The sequence below is a fragment of the Mandrillus leucophaeus genome, unplaced genomic scaffold, assembly GCF_000951045.1.
Source record: "Mandrillus leucophaeus isolate KB7577 unplaced genomic scaffold, Mleu.le_1.0 Scaffold246, whole genome shotgun sequence".
Taxonomy (NCBI): domain Eukaryota; kingdom Metazoa; phylum Chordata; class Mammalia; order Primates; family Cercopithecidae; genus Mandrillus; species Mandrillus leucophaeus.
In genome coordinates this window covers 2,776,808-2,791,273 of record NW_012102543.1, presented here as the reverse complement: position 1 = coordinate 2,791,273, position 14,466 = coordinate 2,776,808, and positions in this window count along the sequence as shown.

Genomic DNA, 14,466 nt, shown 5'->3' with positions numbered 1-14,466 from the left:
GAGGGGATCACCTACCTGCTGGCTTTGGCAGGTGCTTTGAGTTTTGGAAGCTTTGGAGCCTCAGTCCACAGGATGCACAGGGACTGAAATTCACTGGAACTAGAAACAGCCTTTTCTTGGCTTCCCAGCTTGGCCTGCCAGCTTTCTTCTCACCTTCTAATTGAATGAGGTGACTTGGAAGAGAGCAGTGTGGAGGGCTTGAGTTAACTCCTGTTCCCAAGCCTCTTTTTTTTTTCCCCAGACAGGGCCTCTTGCTCTTTTGCCCAGGCTAGCGCACGGTGAAAACAGCTCACTGCAGTCTTGACCTCCCAGGCTCAAATGATCCTCTTGCCTTAGCCTCCGAGGTAGCTGGGACTACAGCCACACACCATCACATCCAGCTAATTTTGCATTTTTTTGTAGAGATGGGGTCTTACTATGTTGCCCAAGCTGGTCTCGAACTCCTGGGATCAAACAGTCTGCCCGCTTAGGCTTCCCAAAGTGCAGGGATTACAGGTGTGAGCCACTGCCTCTGGCTTCCCAGGCCCTTTTGACCCTGTGGGGAAACAGTAGTTGAGAGTATCCTGGGCAAGTGTCACTTTTCCTGTCTCTGAAATGGATGAAGGCCCCACTGTTTTTTAATAGACTTTGTTTTTTAGAGTAGTTTTAGGTTCACTGTAAAAGTGAGAGGAAAGTGCAGAGAGTTCCCTTATCCTCTTGCGCCCATCCATACAAGCCTCCCCCATTATCCATTATCCACATCCCCCACCAGAGTGGTACATATGTTACAATCAATGGACCTACACTGGCACACCGTTATCACCCAAAGTCTATGGTTTACACTGGAGTTCACTCTTGGTGTACACCCTACGAAGACCCCACTTTTTACAGGTTTGTTGTGAGAACTGGACTCTATCTGAAATTCCCTGGACTTAATTTGTGGCAGTTGTTAAACAATGCTCACTCCTCTCCCGGTTTTCCTTGGAACCTCCCAATAGCAACCTAATTGAATGGGAAGTTTGATCACATTAAAGAATTGACTCAGCTTAGGGCTGGCGTTGTCCAACTTGTGTCACTACTCTAAGAAATGGCCTTGTCTCCAGACCAGAACTCACCATAACATGATCCTGAGGTGGGTCAGTCCATCACCCATCCTTTGTCTCCTGTTTCAGTCTAAACAATGGAGAAGCAGCCGTGCTATCTGCCCAGGGAACTTGTGGTAATTGGTGCACTATACCTAAGTGTTTGCCGCGTAGTTGCAAACACCATTGTTTCTTCCAGTGGAACACTGTTCTATAAGTTACAGCGATGAGGGATTCCACCAGTGTGGTTGGCAAGGTCTGCGCTTTAGTTTGAAGTTCATGGTGCCACTTCTGTTATGCAAAGAACTTGGCCAGGGTCCTGAAGTAGAAAACGAGGAGAAGGCCACAGGTCCAAGAGTTTTCTTTTTTGAAACGGAGTCTCGCTCTGTCACCCAGGCTGGAGTACAGAGGCGTGATCTCCACTCACTGCAACCTCCGCCTCCCGGGTTCAAGCGATTCTTCTGCCTCAGCCTCCTGAGTAACTGGGATTACAGGCATGTGCCACCATGCCTGGCTAATTTTTGTATTTTTAGTGGAGACGGGGTTTCATCATGTTGATCAGGCTGGTCTCGAACTCCTGACCTTGTGATCCACCCACCTCGGCCTCCCAAAGTGCTGGGATTACAGGTATGAACCACTGTACCCAGCCAGGTCCAAGAGTTTTCTAATCATCAGAAGACCAAATGGGGCAGACACGGCCAGCTGTTCACTAAAACCTATTTCATCCTTCTCCAATAGTAGGGCTACAATTCCCAGCCTTCCTGTGAAGAGCTGTGGCCATGTGACCAAGTCCCAACTGTATGGGAGGAAGTTGTGGATGTCACTTCCAGGCATGGCTCAGGAAACATTGTTCAGTGCTTCTCCCTTGAGCTTCTTTCTCCTTTGGACTGACTGGAGCCAGGCCTTGATGGCCCATCTTTGACCACGCAGATGATGATAAAACCATCAGATGGCAAAACCGTCTGCTACCATAGATGACTCTATGTAGTAGAGCTCACCTATCCATCTTGGACTGATTTGTGGGAGAGAAATAAACTCCCTTGTTTGAGTCCTTGCATTTTATAATGCTAACGTTAATGAGATATCATTTACACATGGTGAAATACACAAATCTTAGGTGTACAGTTTGGTGAATTTTAGCAAAAGTATACACCCCTATAACAACCAGCCTAAACACTATATAAAATACTCCCATCTTCCCTGTAAGTTCTCTCGTTACCCTTTCTAGGCCATCCCTACCTCTGTCCCCACTCGCCAGGTAAACACTGTTCTGCTTTCTCTCAACTTAGTTTTGCCTGTTTTTGAACTTCATATAAATGGAACCATACAGTATGAACTCTTCTGTATCTGGCTTCTCTCATTCAACATAATGTTTTTGAGACTGATCCATGTTGTTAAATGTTTTCAGGAATTTTCTTGTTTATGGTGAGTAAAATTCCAATGTAAGAATATACCAAAAATTGTTTATCCATTCTCTTATTGATGGACATTTGGATTGTTTCTACTTCTTGGCTATTATGAATAAAGTGGCTACAAGCAGGCTTTAAACAATTCTTTTTGTAGACTATTTTTTTCTTTTTTTTTTGAAACGGAGTCTCGCTCTGTCACCCAGGCTGGAATGCAGTGGCGCAATCTTGGCTCACTGCAACCTCTGCTTCCTGGGTTCAAGCGATTCTTCTGCCTTAGCCTTCCAAGTAGCTGGGACTACAGGTGCCCGCCACCACGCCCGGCTAATTTTGTATTTTCAGTAGAGATGGGATTTCACCGTATTGGCCACGCTGGTCTCGAACTCCTGACTTTGTGATCTGCCCATCTCAGTCTCCCAAAGTGCCAGGATTACAGGTGTGAGCCATCGCGCCTGGCCTGACTTATTTTTTTTAAACCTCTCTTGGATAGATACCTGGGAGTAGAACTGTTGGGTCACAGCTTAGAAGCTATTAAACTTAATTAGAAACTGCGATACAGTTTTCCAAACATTCCTGTCAGCATGTGTGGGTGTGCCATTTGCTCCACATCCTTGCCAACACAAGTCCTTTTCAATTTTAGCCATTCAATGCAGTGGCAGAGAGCCATTGCGTTTTTAGGACTTTTTTTTTTTTTTTTTTTGAGGCAGTGTCTCTCTCTGTCAACCCGTGTGAAGTGCAGTGATCATAGCTCACTGTAATCTTGAACTTCTGGGCTCAAGAGATCCTCCTGTCTCAGCCTCCGGAGCTGCTAGGACTGCAGGCACATGCCACTGCACCCAGCTGACTTAGGTTTTTTTTTTTTTTTTTTTATAGAGACAGAGTCTTGATATGTTACCCAGGCTGGTCTTGAACTCCTGGCCTCAAGCAATCCACTTGCCTTGACCTCCCAAAGTGCTGGGATTACAGGCATGAGTCACCACACCTGTTTTTTTTTTTTTTTAACAGCAGTTTCACTATTATCCTAACACATGCAAGGTAGACATGGGAAGAAGGAGGAATGGTATATGCTTGAAGGTCAGTGGTCATGTTTGTTCGTATGCGACCTGGCTGCGGGCCTCATGAGGAGGCCTTGGCAGGTAATACTGGTTAATTATCTAATAAAGCAAAGGCAGATGGGGTCAGATAGACCTCAGTATAAATTCCAGATCTTACAAGCCACTAGACTGTGACAAGTCACCTATCCCCTCTGTGTTGGGTTCCCTCCACGTTAAAGGAAGATAATAATGAACGTACCTTGTGGTGTTATTCCAAGGCTTTAGTAACATGCTGCACAGGGGCACTTGGCATGCTGGAGGCTGGGCGCCAGTCACAGCTCGGATTCTAGGGCAGGACTCTTGCTCCTGGGGGATGAGCAAGGAAGATGCAGAGCCCCGACCTCTGGACCCTCATTCTAGACCTTTCAGTGGGTTTGGGTTAATAGAAGCCTGTCCACCAATACAGCACTGCATCCTTGAGACTGACTTTTCATACAAAGCTGGTGGAAGTTCATGAGGTGAGTTGGAAGTTGACCAACACCAGCTGTGGCACCAGAAGTTCTGATACAAGTGAGGTTGGGAGTGACCAAAAGAAGTCCCCATTGAAGTTGGGCTGGTGGCAGGGAGCAAAGGGGATCACCCATGAAGGAGGCTCAGGAATCCAGCTAGGAGACAGCAAGTGGTTTACTTGGGTGGTCTGGTGATGTCGCTTTAGGGAACACCATGTTTTTTGGAGACATGGGAAGGATCTAGATGTCTAACAGTAGGAATTTGGTTAAATAAGTGATTTGTGTGTGGGGGTAATACTTTGAAGTCATGAAAATGATGCTGAAGGTGGGTGTTTATGTATTGGGAAAGATAATCACCATTTTTTTACACCATTAAGGGATAAAGATATATACCTTATATACTTTTTTATCTTAGCAATTTGCTTTGTTCCTTAACAAGGGGGTTACCTTTTTTAGGTAAAACTCAGATACATACCACACATACACACACACACACACACACACACACGAATGGCTGGAAGAATATACTCCAGGGCCCCTGATGTTATCTCTGGATAATAAGATAATATAAATGATCTTACTTTTTCTTTCTTTGTGATTATCTGTATTTTCTCAATTCTAACATGCATGAGTTTTGTAATTAGAAATTGGAGTTGGCATTTCACACTACAGGGTGCTTATACCTGATCATGGCAAAGGAGGCGGCTTTTAAAGGAAAGGAAATGCATAGTGAAATGGAATTATGCACCCAAATCATTTCTCCTCATCATTAGAGGTGAATGTGTTTGCCACTGCTACGCTGTTAAAGATGACACTCACTTCAGACTGCAAAGAACATGGATGAATAACCTGGAAGTGATCCAGGCATCCGTCCTCACAGGAGAGTGTGAGGTTGGAGCTTGGTAAGGCTCAGGCGGGCCCAGAGTAGATGTCAGGGCCTTACATGCCAGCTTCCACCTGATGGCGAAGTCTGTGGGGTTAGTTGTCCATTTTCTCTTCATGTGAGGGTTCTGTGGCTGAAAGGATGGGGCCGATTCTCAGACAACCCCAGAGCACAGGAGAGGCCAGAAGGCTTGCAGGCAGGCATAAGAGTGGTGCATGGAATGCCTTCCAGGATGCCTAGGTACCCAGGGGCAGCTCTGGGGGAATATCAGAGTTGAAAATTGGGTCAATAGGTGCTTGCTTTTGTTTCAAATCAAGGCAAGTGGGTTTTGTATGCTCTATGTACAAATATATTGTTTTGGTAAAGAAATCAGAAAGTGTTGATAAGTTGCTGTTTTAGAGATGAAGAGTCATGGAACCTTTGCACTGAAAGGAACCTAGGAGAGCATGTACACTCCCCTTTCACAGAAGACTCACCGGAGGCTCAGAGATGTTAAGAGATTTCTCAAGGTCATAGGTAGTTGGCGGTAGATCAGGGCTAGAATCCAATTCCATGACTTCAAGTCTGTCATTCCTCCTGGTTTCCCCACTGCTATCAGTTAAGAAGTTTAAAATACAAACTGTGTTAATGAGAAAAGTGACGTGCTTCACCTAACTGAAAGTCCACAGGACGGTGGCCCGTAAGTGTTGTAAGACAGCAGCTCAGCGAGACCACTGAGGTCCTGGGTTCGTTCACCCCCTCACTGTGCCTTAGTTTCATCCTCAGGCTAGTCCCCCGCATGACCACACGTGCATCGCTGACTTTCCCTTCTGCCTCCATTTAGGTCATGTGCTTACTCCAGACCAATAACCGCTGCCAGGGAAGACCAAGCTCTGATGGGCTTACTCTGACCAGCTCCCACCTCCTGAGCTGGGGCTGGGTCTGCAGGGGAGCAGATACCTGAACAAAATTGGAGTTTTGATAACAACAAAGAAAATATAATTTTACTTAAAGTGATCCAAGGGACACTGAGTCAGCCATTCATGAAGCGAAACATGGTGAACGCCAAGGTGAAGAGCAGCCGCATGAGATCCTAAAGGAAAGCCCGGGAGTCACACAAGTGGAGTACAGCAGCAAACCCCCTCCACCGCCTGCCCTTGACTTTGGTCTTGCCAGGGAACAGTTGATGCCGACAAGATGACACAGCCGGGAAGTGAATATCCTGTCTGCTCCTTGTTCTGTGCTGTCTGTGTGTCCTAGCTTGCCACCCCAAATCAAGGCATCCCTTAAAAGCCCCTGGGTCCAAGCATCCAGATGTTCAGTGAACGCAGTGCTCTAACTCCATCTTCCACCTTCCATTAAGAAGTCAATGACTCTCATTCAATACAACTCCATCTTCCGCTAACCCCTAAAAGGAATTTACATTCTGCTCGTTTCACTTCCCATTATATTGTATTAATCTTGCCATCATTAAACCTTTTAAACCCAATATTTTCAATGTTTTAATCTATTCTACTGAGTTAATAATAGATTTCTACTCTTGCAAAAAGCATTTCTACATTTCAGGGCATTTATTTAGACTGTTTCCAAGCTTTCCTTTTCATAAACAAACGCTGCCACTAATATTCTTATATCTAAATGTTTAAACTATATCTCTGATATCATTGAGCTATATTTCTAGAAGTGTCTTTCTAGTATGAAGTATAGGAACATTTTTGTAAATATTGTTAAGTTTCTTTCCATATTTTGGAAGACCGTCATTAGAAGGATACCTGTGACACTGCACACTTGCCAGCATTGTAAACCATTGGTCTCTGATCATTGACGCTTTCATGGGTCCCAAATTCTTTTTTCCAAAATGCCATTTTAGTCAAAGCTCTTAGAATTGGCTTATGCCTTTTGTTTTGTTATTCCAAGTGATACGTGATACTCTCAGAAGGCTCTCTCCTTTGATTTCCCAACACCCTTTCCCTTCCTCTCGTAAACACACCCTATTTAAGCTGGAAGTGGTGGAATCCCTGGAAGCCTACACTCAGAAATCAGTCCAGCATATTTCTAGGGAGCGAGTTTTTCTGAGAACAGCAATTCCAGCCAGCTGAAACTTACTGAGCATCCTCCGCCTGAGGAAGACACACTTATCCAGTGGAGTTGGCGTCTTGGGGCCCACACACCTGGGAGGCAGGTAGGTGCCCATGGCGGGGCTGCAGGAGGCCAGGACAAGCAGGGCTGGGAGATACTTAGTGTAATAGATGACTACAGAGACCAGGGAACTGAAGGTCAAAGGCAGGAATATGGGCATGAATGAAGCCAGGAAGCTACTTCCCAGAACAATTAGGCTGTTGCTGAGAATGATAATGATAATGCAATAATTATGATTTACTGTTTACTCTTTGCCAGGCATTTTATGTATGTTATTTTGCTTCTTTCCTATAGCAACTCCAGGATATGTATACGATTTATGTCTCCGTTTTGCAGAGATGTGAAATTATGTTCCTAATGCCACCCAGCAAGTTAGGGGCAGAGGGAAGTTTGAGCTTTGGCAGCCTGGGCCTGTCGTTCCCACTGCGCCCCTCCCGAGGCGGGAGCCCAGGCAGATGGCTGAATGAGCTGTGGCGAGTGGCAGGCACAGAGGCCACCATCAGGGTTTCTCTGTGACAAGTGTGTGGGGCTGAGCCCTCCCACAGAATGTTTCAGGGTGGACCTGGACCATGTGGGGTTTACAAGGATCAAGTTCCACTAATTAACATCTGCCATGTGAACTCTTGGAGATTTGTGAATAAACTGCTAAGACAGTTGGGTGCAGTGGCTCACGCCTGTAATCCCAGCACTTTGAGAGGCTGAGATGGGCGGATCACGAGGTCAGGAGTTTGAGACCAGCCTGACCAACATGGTGAAACCCCATCTCTACTAAAAATACAAAAATTAGCCAGGTGTGGTGGTGTGTGCCTGTAATCCCAGCTACTCAGGAGGCTGAGGCAGGAGAATCTCTTAAACCCGGGAGGCGGAGGTTGCAGTGAGCTGAGATCGTGCCACTGCACTCCAGCATGGGTGACAGAGTGAGACTCCATCTCAAAAAAAAAAAAAAAAAAGAAAAGAAAAGAAAGTGCTAAGACGGGCGTCACAAGGAGTCAGGGAGGTCCTGAAAGAAGGTGGCATTTGAGAAAGTGAAGAAGAGCTGGGGAGGTTTTGACAGGCAGAGAAGGTAGTGAAGACATGCCTATCCGCTTATCTGTGGCCTGGGAAGGCTACGAGGAAAGCCAGCAACCCTTAATTGCTCCAGGACTAAGTGCTGAAGGGGCTTTTTAAAGCCTGGATCTGAGAGATCACTCTCTGAGTCTCCAACTGGGAACAGTGACTAGTTAAGCTATCAGTCAAGAAGCTGCCAGCACTTCACTTGGACTGAAAAGCAATTCCCAGTGGAGCCCTTGTGGGCCCCGGGAGATGGGTTTCACAAAATCTCTTCCACCTGTGGGTCACCAGGCTGGCTCTGTTCCCATGCAATAGGTTGTTGGGAAAATGGTCTTTGCCAGAGTGGCAGATGGCCCTTTTATCAGGACTGTACAGGACTTCAGCTGCCAGACTGATTTCTTTTTAAGGTTTATTTTTATTAAAAGCTAAGTGCAGCAGTCTGGGGCTGTGCTGTGCAATAGAACTTTCTGTGATGGTGGAAATGTTCTATGCTGTGTTTAGTGTGGCAGTCACTAGTCACATGCAGCTATGCAGCAACTGAAATGTGACATATGCCACTGAGATAATGAATTTTTCACTTCACTTAATTTCAATTCATGTACGCTAGTGGCTACTGTATTGGACAGTGTAGGGCTGAGGGATCTTGGGATGAAACGACGAATCATGCAAATTAGCCAACGAATTTGCAGAAACAGCTTCTCTAGTCACGTGCGAAGTTGACAAGGTCCTGGTCATATAGAGTAGGAGAATCTTACACCATGTTTCGAAAGGGGACATGCAAACATGTATTTCTAATTAGTAGGTGTGCTGTTCTATAGACCCTGTACGCTAGTAATCAGATGCAGGGGTGACCAGCCAACTTGGGTGTGCAAAGTATAGAACAGAAAACAAAAGAAATGCTTTGAGATCTCTAATTAAAAATTTCAAGATGTTGCTTTTGATAATTGTGTTGTTGTCACTATCCGAAAGACAGCTATATTTTTCCCCTTTGATCACAGACCATCGAGTTTCATTTTCTTTTGTGGGGGGGTGGGGTGGAGAATAAAGAATTCTTTTCTTTTTTCTTTTTTTTTGATACAGGGTCTTGCTGTGTCACCCAGGCTGGAGTGCAGTGGCATGATCTGGGCTCACTGCAACCTCTGCCTCCTGGGTTCAAGTGATTCTCCTGCCTCAGCCTCTCAAGTAGCTGGAACTACAGGTGCATGCCACCACACCCGGCTAATTTTTGTATTTTTAGTAGAGATGGGGTTTTGCCTGTTGGCCACGCTGGTCTTGAACTCCTGACCTCAGGTAATCCACCCGCCTCAGCATCCGAAAGTGCTGGGATTACAGGCCTGAGTCACTGTGCTCAGCCAAGAATTCCTTTCTTAGTGGGCATAATAATAGCTAGTCTTCATTGAGTGCCTACTGTGTGCCATGTGCCCTCAATATGTTATCTTTCATACTCACATAAACACCCCAGGATGGGTGTTACTGAGACCATTTGCATTTGAGAAAACTGAAGCCAAGAGGAGGTAAGTGATCTTATGAGTGTTAGAGTTCCAAATTATGTGTTCTTTATGTTGAGTCCATCTTTAGAACACAAGAAAGTAACCCCACCTGTAAGTTGGAGGTGGTAAAATCCCTAGAAGTCTGCACTCAGATATCAGTCCAGTTTATTTCTAGGGAGCTAGTTTTTCTGAGAATTCCAGCCATCCAATTCTGGAATCTCTGACACCTTAAATTTCCAAATACAAAAAGTAGTTTGACCTGCACTTCATATAGTAATCACAGGACTGTAAATGATCAGAGCAGGGTGGGAACTTCGAGATCTTCTTGTCAAAATACTTATTTTACAGATGAGACTCTGATGCCAGTGTTTGCTATTTGCCAGGCACTGACTAGCACCACTGACCAGCAAGTTAGCCTCAGGGCTAACGTGAGGAAGGGGATGGGGCGGGCCAGTTACTTGTAATAATTTATGTTGAATCTACAATTTGGTTGAGTTCCAGAGTGGAGTCACAGTTAACTGTGCAACCGAAAGCAGTTTCAAAACCCTTGGGAAAACTCCCCCATTACCTCCAGACCTTTCTAATTCTATTCTTATTCTCTTTCCCCCTCATTCTATAAAATTTTTATTATATACATTGACATAATTTCTTCCCTAACTCCCCCATCTCTCTAATTTGCTCCTTTTTGCCCTTTACAAAAAAATCAAGAAAACCATATTGTTTGGGTAGATTTTTTCTTTGAAGAGCGGGGGGTCAGGAGAAGGGGAGAGAGTGAAAACTCTGGCTGGCAAAGCTAGAGTCCTCTGGATTGCTCAGGGTGTGGGCCCAGGCTGAGAACATTCACATGAGCAATTTCCATCCCATCTCAGTACAAAACACAAATGTGACATGTGACTAGGGAAGACCGAGAAGTTAGCTATACCTTGCTGTGGTCAACAGTTAGCAGCCAACCCAATAAGCCATTCCTTCACACCTTTTTCTTGCTAATAAAACCCTGATTTGAGTAACAGTGACAGATTCAGATGACGAAACATTACTAGTCTAAGCTAATCATGACTAGCTTGCTACCTTTCACCAGCTAGTCAATTTACCAAGCTCCCTTGCAGCTGATGGTGGCGATGAGGTCTAGTTTGGCCCAGGACACTGGCAGACAAAATAATGGCATCTCCAGGATGTCTGCATCCTAATCTTCAGAACCTAAGACTATGTTAGTTACATAGCAAGGAGGAATTAAGGTTGTAGATGGAATTAAGTTTGCTAATCAGCCAAAAGGAAAATAGGGAGATTATCCAGGTGGACCCAGTATAGTCACAAAGATCCTGAAATATTGAAGAGAGAGGCCAAAGAGATGGTGTCAGAGAGATGCAGCATGGAAAGGCTCAACCAGCCATTGATGGCTTCAGAGATGGAAGGGGTCATGAGCCAAGGAATGCAGGAAGCCTCTAAAAACTGGAAAAAGAGACTGGGCCCAGTGGCTCATGCCTTGTAATCCTAGCACTTTGGGAGGCCACGGCAGGAGGATCACAAGGTCAGAAGTTCAAGACCAGCCTGGTCAATATGGTGAAACCCTGTCTCTACTAAAAATACAAAAATTAGCCGGGCATGGTGGTACATGCCTGTAATCCCAGTTACTCAGGAGGCTGAGGCAGGAGAATCGTTTGAACCGGGGAGGTGGAGGTTGCAGTGAGTGGAGATTGTGCCACTGCACTCTAGCCTGGGTGACAGAGCGAGACTCCATTTCAAAAAAAAAAAAAGTGATGATTAATTAATTAATTAATTTTACATGTCAACTTGACTGGGCAAAGGGTATCTGGACAGCTGTTAAAGCATTATTTCTGGTGTGTCAGTAAGGGTGTTTCTGAAAGAGATTAGCATTTGAATAGGTAGATCCAGTAAAGATCACCCTCACCCATCAAAGTGGGCATCATCCCATCTTTTGAAGGCCTGGAAAGAACAAAAAAGTGGAGAAAAGGAACATTTTCTTCCTGTTTGAGCTGAGACATCCATCTTCTCTGACCCTGAGACATCAGAGATCCTGGTTCTCAGGGTTTTGGACTCAGGCCAGGACTTACACACATTATTAGCTCCCTAATTCACAGCCCTTCAGATCTGGACTGAATTACACCATCAGCATTTCTGGGTCTTTAGCTGTTAACAGCAGACAGCAGATCATGGGACTTCTTGGACTCCATAATTGAGTAGTCAATTCCTATAATAAATCTCTTCATATATGGGTATGTATATATTCTATTGATTTTTGAGCTCTAGATAACTCTGAGTAATACTAAACTGCCTTAGTTCACTTTCTGCTGCTATCAGAGAGTACCATGGACTGGATAATTTATAAAGAAAAGAGACTTATTTGACTTGTAGTTCTGGAGGCTGAAACATCCAACAGCATGGTGCTGACCTCTGGTGAGAAGCTCCATGCAGCAATATTCCATGCTGCAATACCACATGGTGAGCATGTGTGCATGCAGGACAGAAAAAATGGGGGCTAAACCTATCCTTTTACCAGAAGCTGGCTCCTTGGAACACTAACCCAGTCTTGCAATAACAGCATTAATTCATTCATGAACGCAGGGCCCTCATGATCTAATCACTTCTCAAAGCTCCCACCCACCTCTTAATACCATCACAATGGCAATTACATTTTAAATTGCGAAATAAGTTTTGGAGGGGATATTTAAACCATAGCATACACCATTCACCTGTTTAAAGTATATAACTAAATGTTTTTCAGTATACTCATAGATTTATGCAACCATTACCTCAATCAATTGTAGAACATTCTCATCACCCTGAAAAGAACTCTCTACCCATTAGCTGTCACTCCCCATTCCTCCCTCCCTTCAGCCCTAAGGCAACCACTGATCCATTGTCTGTGTCTGTAGATCTGTCAATTCTGGACATTTCATATAAATGGAATCCTGCAATTTGTGGTGCTTTGTGTCTGGCTTCTGTAACTTAACATAATGTTTTCAAGGTTCATGTATGTTGTAATGTGCATCAGGACTTCATTCCTTTATATGGCCATACAGCATTTCATCGTATGGATAGACCACATTTTGTGTATCTATTCATCTGTTGATGGACACTTGAGTTGCTTCCACCTTTTGGCCCTTGTGAACAGTGCTGCTGCAAATATGCATGGTCAAGATTTTATGTGGAGAGGGTGACTTTCATGCAAAGATGTGAAGAAAGAGATGGAAACAACTATGTACTAAAGTGTAAGGAACCAAAGTCGGGAGCCTGTGTAGTGTGTCTGAGGAAAAGCAAGGAATCTTCTGTGGCCCCAGTGTTGAGAGTGAGGTGGAGGGTGGAAGAGGACAACTGAGAGGAGTGGGTGGCCAGGTCATGGAAGGCCCTGGGAGCCACTGGGAGGATTTGGGCTTTTACTGGGATAACATGAGAGCCATTGAAGGATTTTGAGCAGGGAAATGATGTAATCCGACTCATGTCCCATCTTTTTTATTTTTTGAGATGGAGTCTCACTCTGTCCCCTCCAGCTGGAGTGCAGTGGCACGATCTTGGCCCACTGCAACCTCTGCCTCCCAGATTTAAGTGATCCTCCCACCTCAGCCTCCCTGAGATTACAAGCGTGTACTACCACACCCAGCTAATTTTTGTATTTTTAGTAGAGATAGGGTTTCACCATGTTGGCCAGTCTGGTCTTGATCTCCTGACCTCAAGTGATCCACCTGCCTCAGCCTCCCAAAGTGCTGAGATTACAGGTATGAGCCACCACACCTGGCCCCCGACTTCTATTTTACCTCAAACAGTTCTCAGAGGTGACAGGAAAGATGAGAAAACATTGCACAGGTTGGAGAAAGAGAGGGGAGAAAAGTGTGGACAGCCCCTAAGAGGCCAAGAGCACCCAATGGGCAAAGGAGAGGGCGAGTTGAGGGTCCACGCCACCTGAAGCCCATGAGGCTCGGCATGGCGAATGCTGGGAGGAGCAGAAGGCAAGACTGGGCAGGGGCGAGTGGGACAGGCTTCCACACACCTGTCCTCCTCCTGCAAACACTGGCATGTATTTACCCAGAAATCCCCTGAGAAAGGCATCCTTGTGACACCCCAAGGAGGGCAGGTGTTGCTGCGCTCTCAGGAGCTCCACCACTCATCATCTGCCCTCCCTCCCTCCAACTCTCTCAGCTCACTGTCACTGGGCTTTCACCCCAGTAATGCTACTGAAACAGCTGTCTGGATTGCCCAAGATGTTCTAAACTGCCTAAATGCCCCCCTCTTTAGCCTACACAATCTCCCTATTTATGCCCCCAAGGGCTTTGCTACTGAAATGAGGACCAGGCACCAGCAACATCAGCCTCAACAAGGGACCAGCCCCAGCAACATGGAATCAATCTACATCTTGGTGAGATGTCCTGGCTTCACAGGTACAGTTTTATCTACCCATCTTTAGGGGAATGGCTCCTTCCTCCACTTTGTCAAATTAAGGAGTAAGGGCCACTGTCCTTTTACTTGATGCCACCTCCCAGGCCTCAGTGACTGTCAAGCAATGTACACTGTAGGGGTTCAGTAAGGATGGTGAAGAAAATTATAAAATAAAACATAACGGTTTCTTGGAAGACCAAAAGATTTTTGCATAGCTTCAGATAGTTTGGCTGAAGGCAGCCTAATCCTCTTTAAGCTATAGCAAGGGTAATTAACATAGGAATGTAGAGGAGTCTATCTAAATAGCTTGTTTACTCATGTGATTCTAAAACTAATCTCTGATCATTTGCAGGCAGGATGGTGCTCTCTGGGAGAAGGTGACCAGGTTGATTACCCTCTAATGGTGTTTATTTGAGACATTTGCCATCTAATATGTGCTGAAGAAATGCCAGGAGGGCCAGCGAGTCGGGGGCCATGGCTGACAGCAGTCTCCTTAGAGTCTGTAAGGGGCTGGGACTCTCAG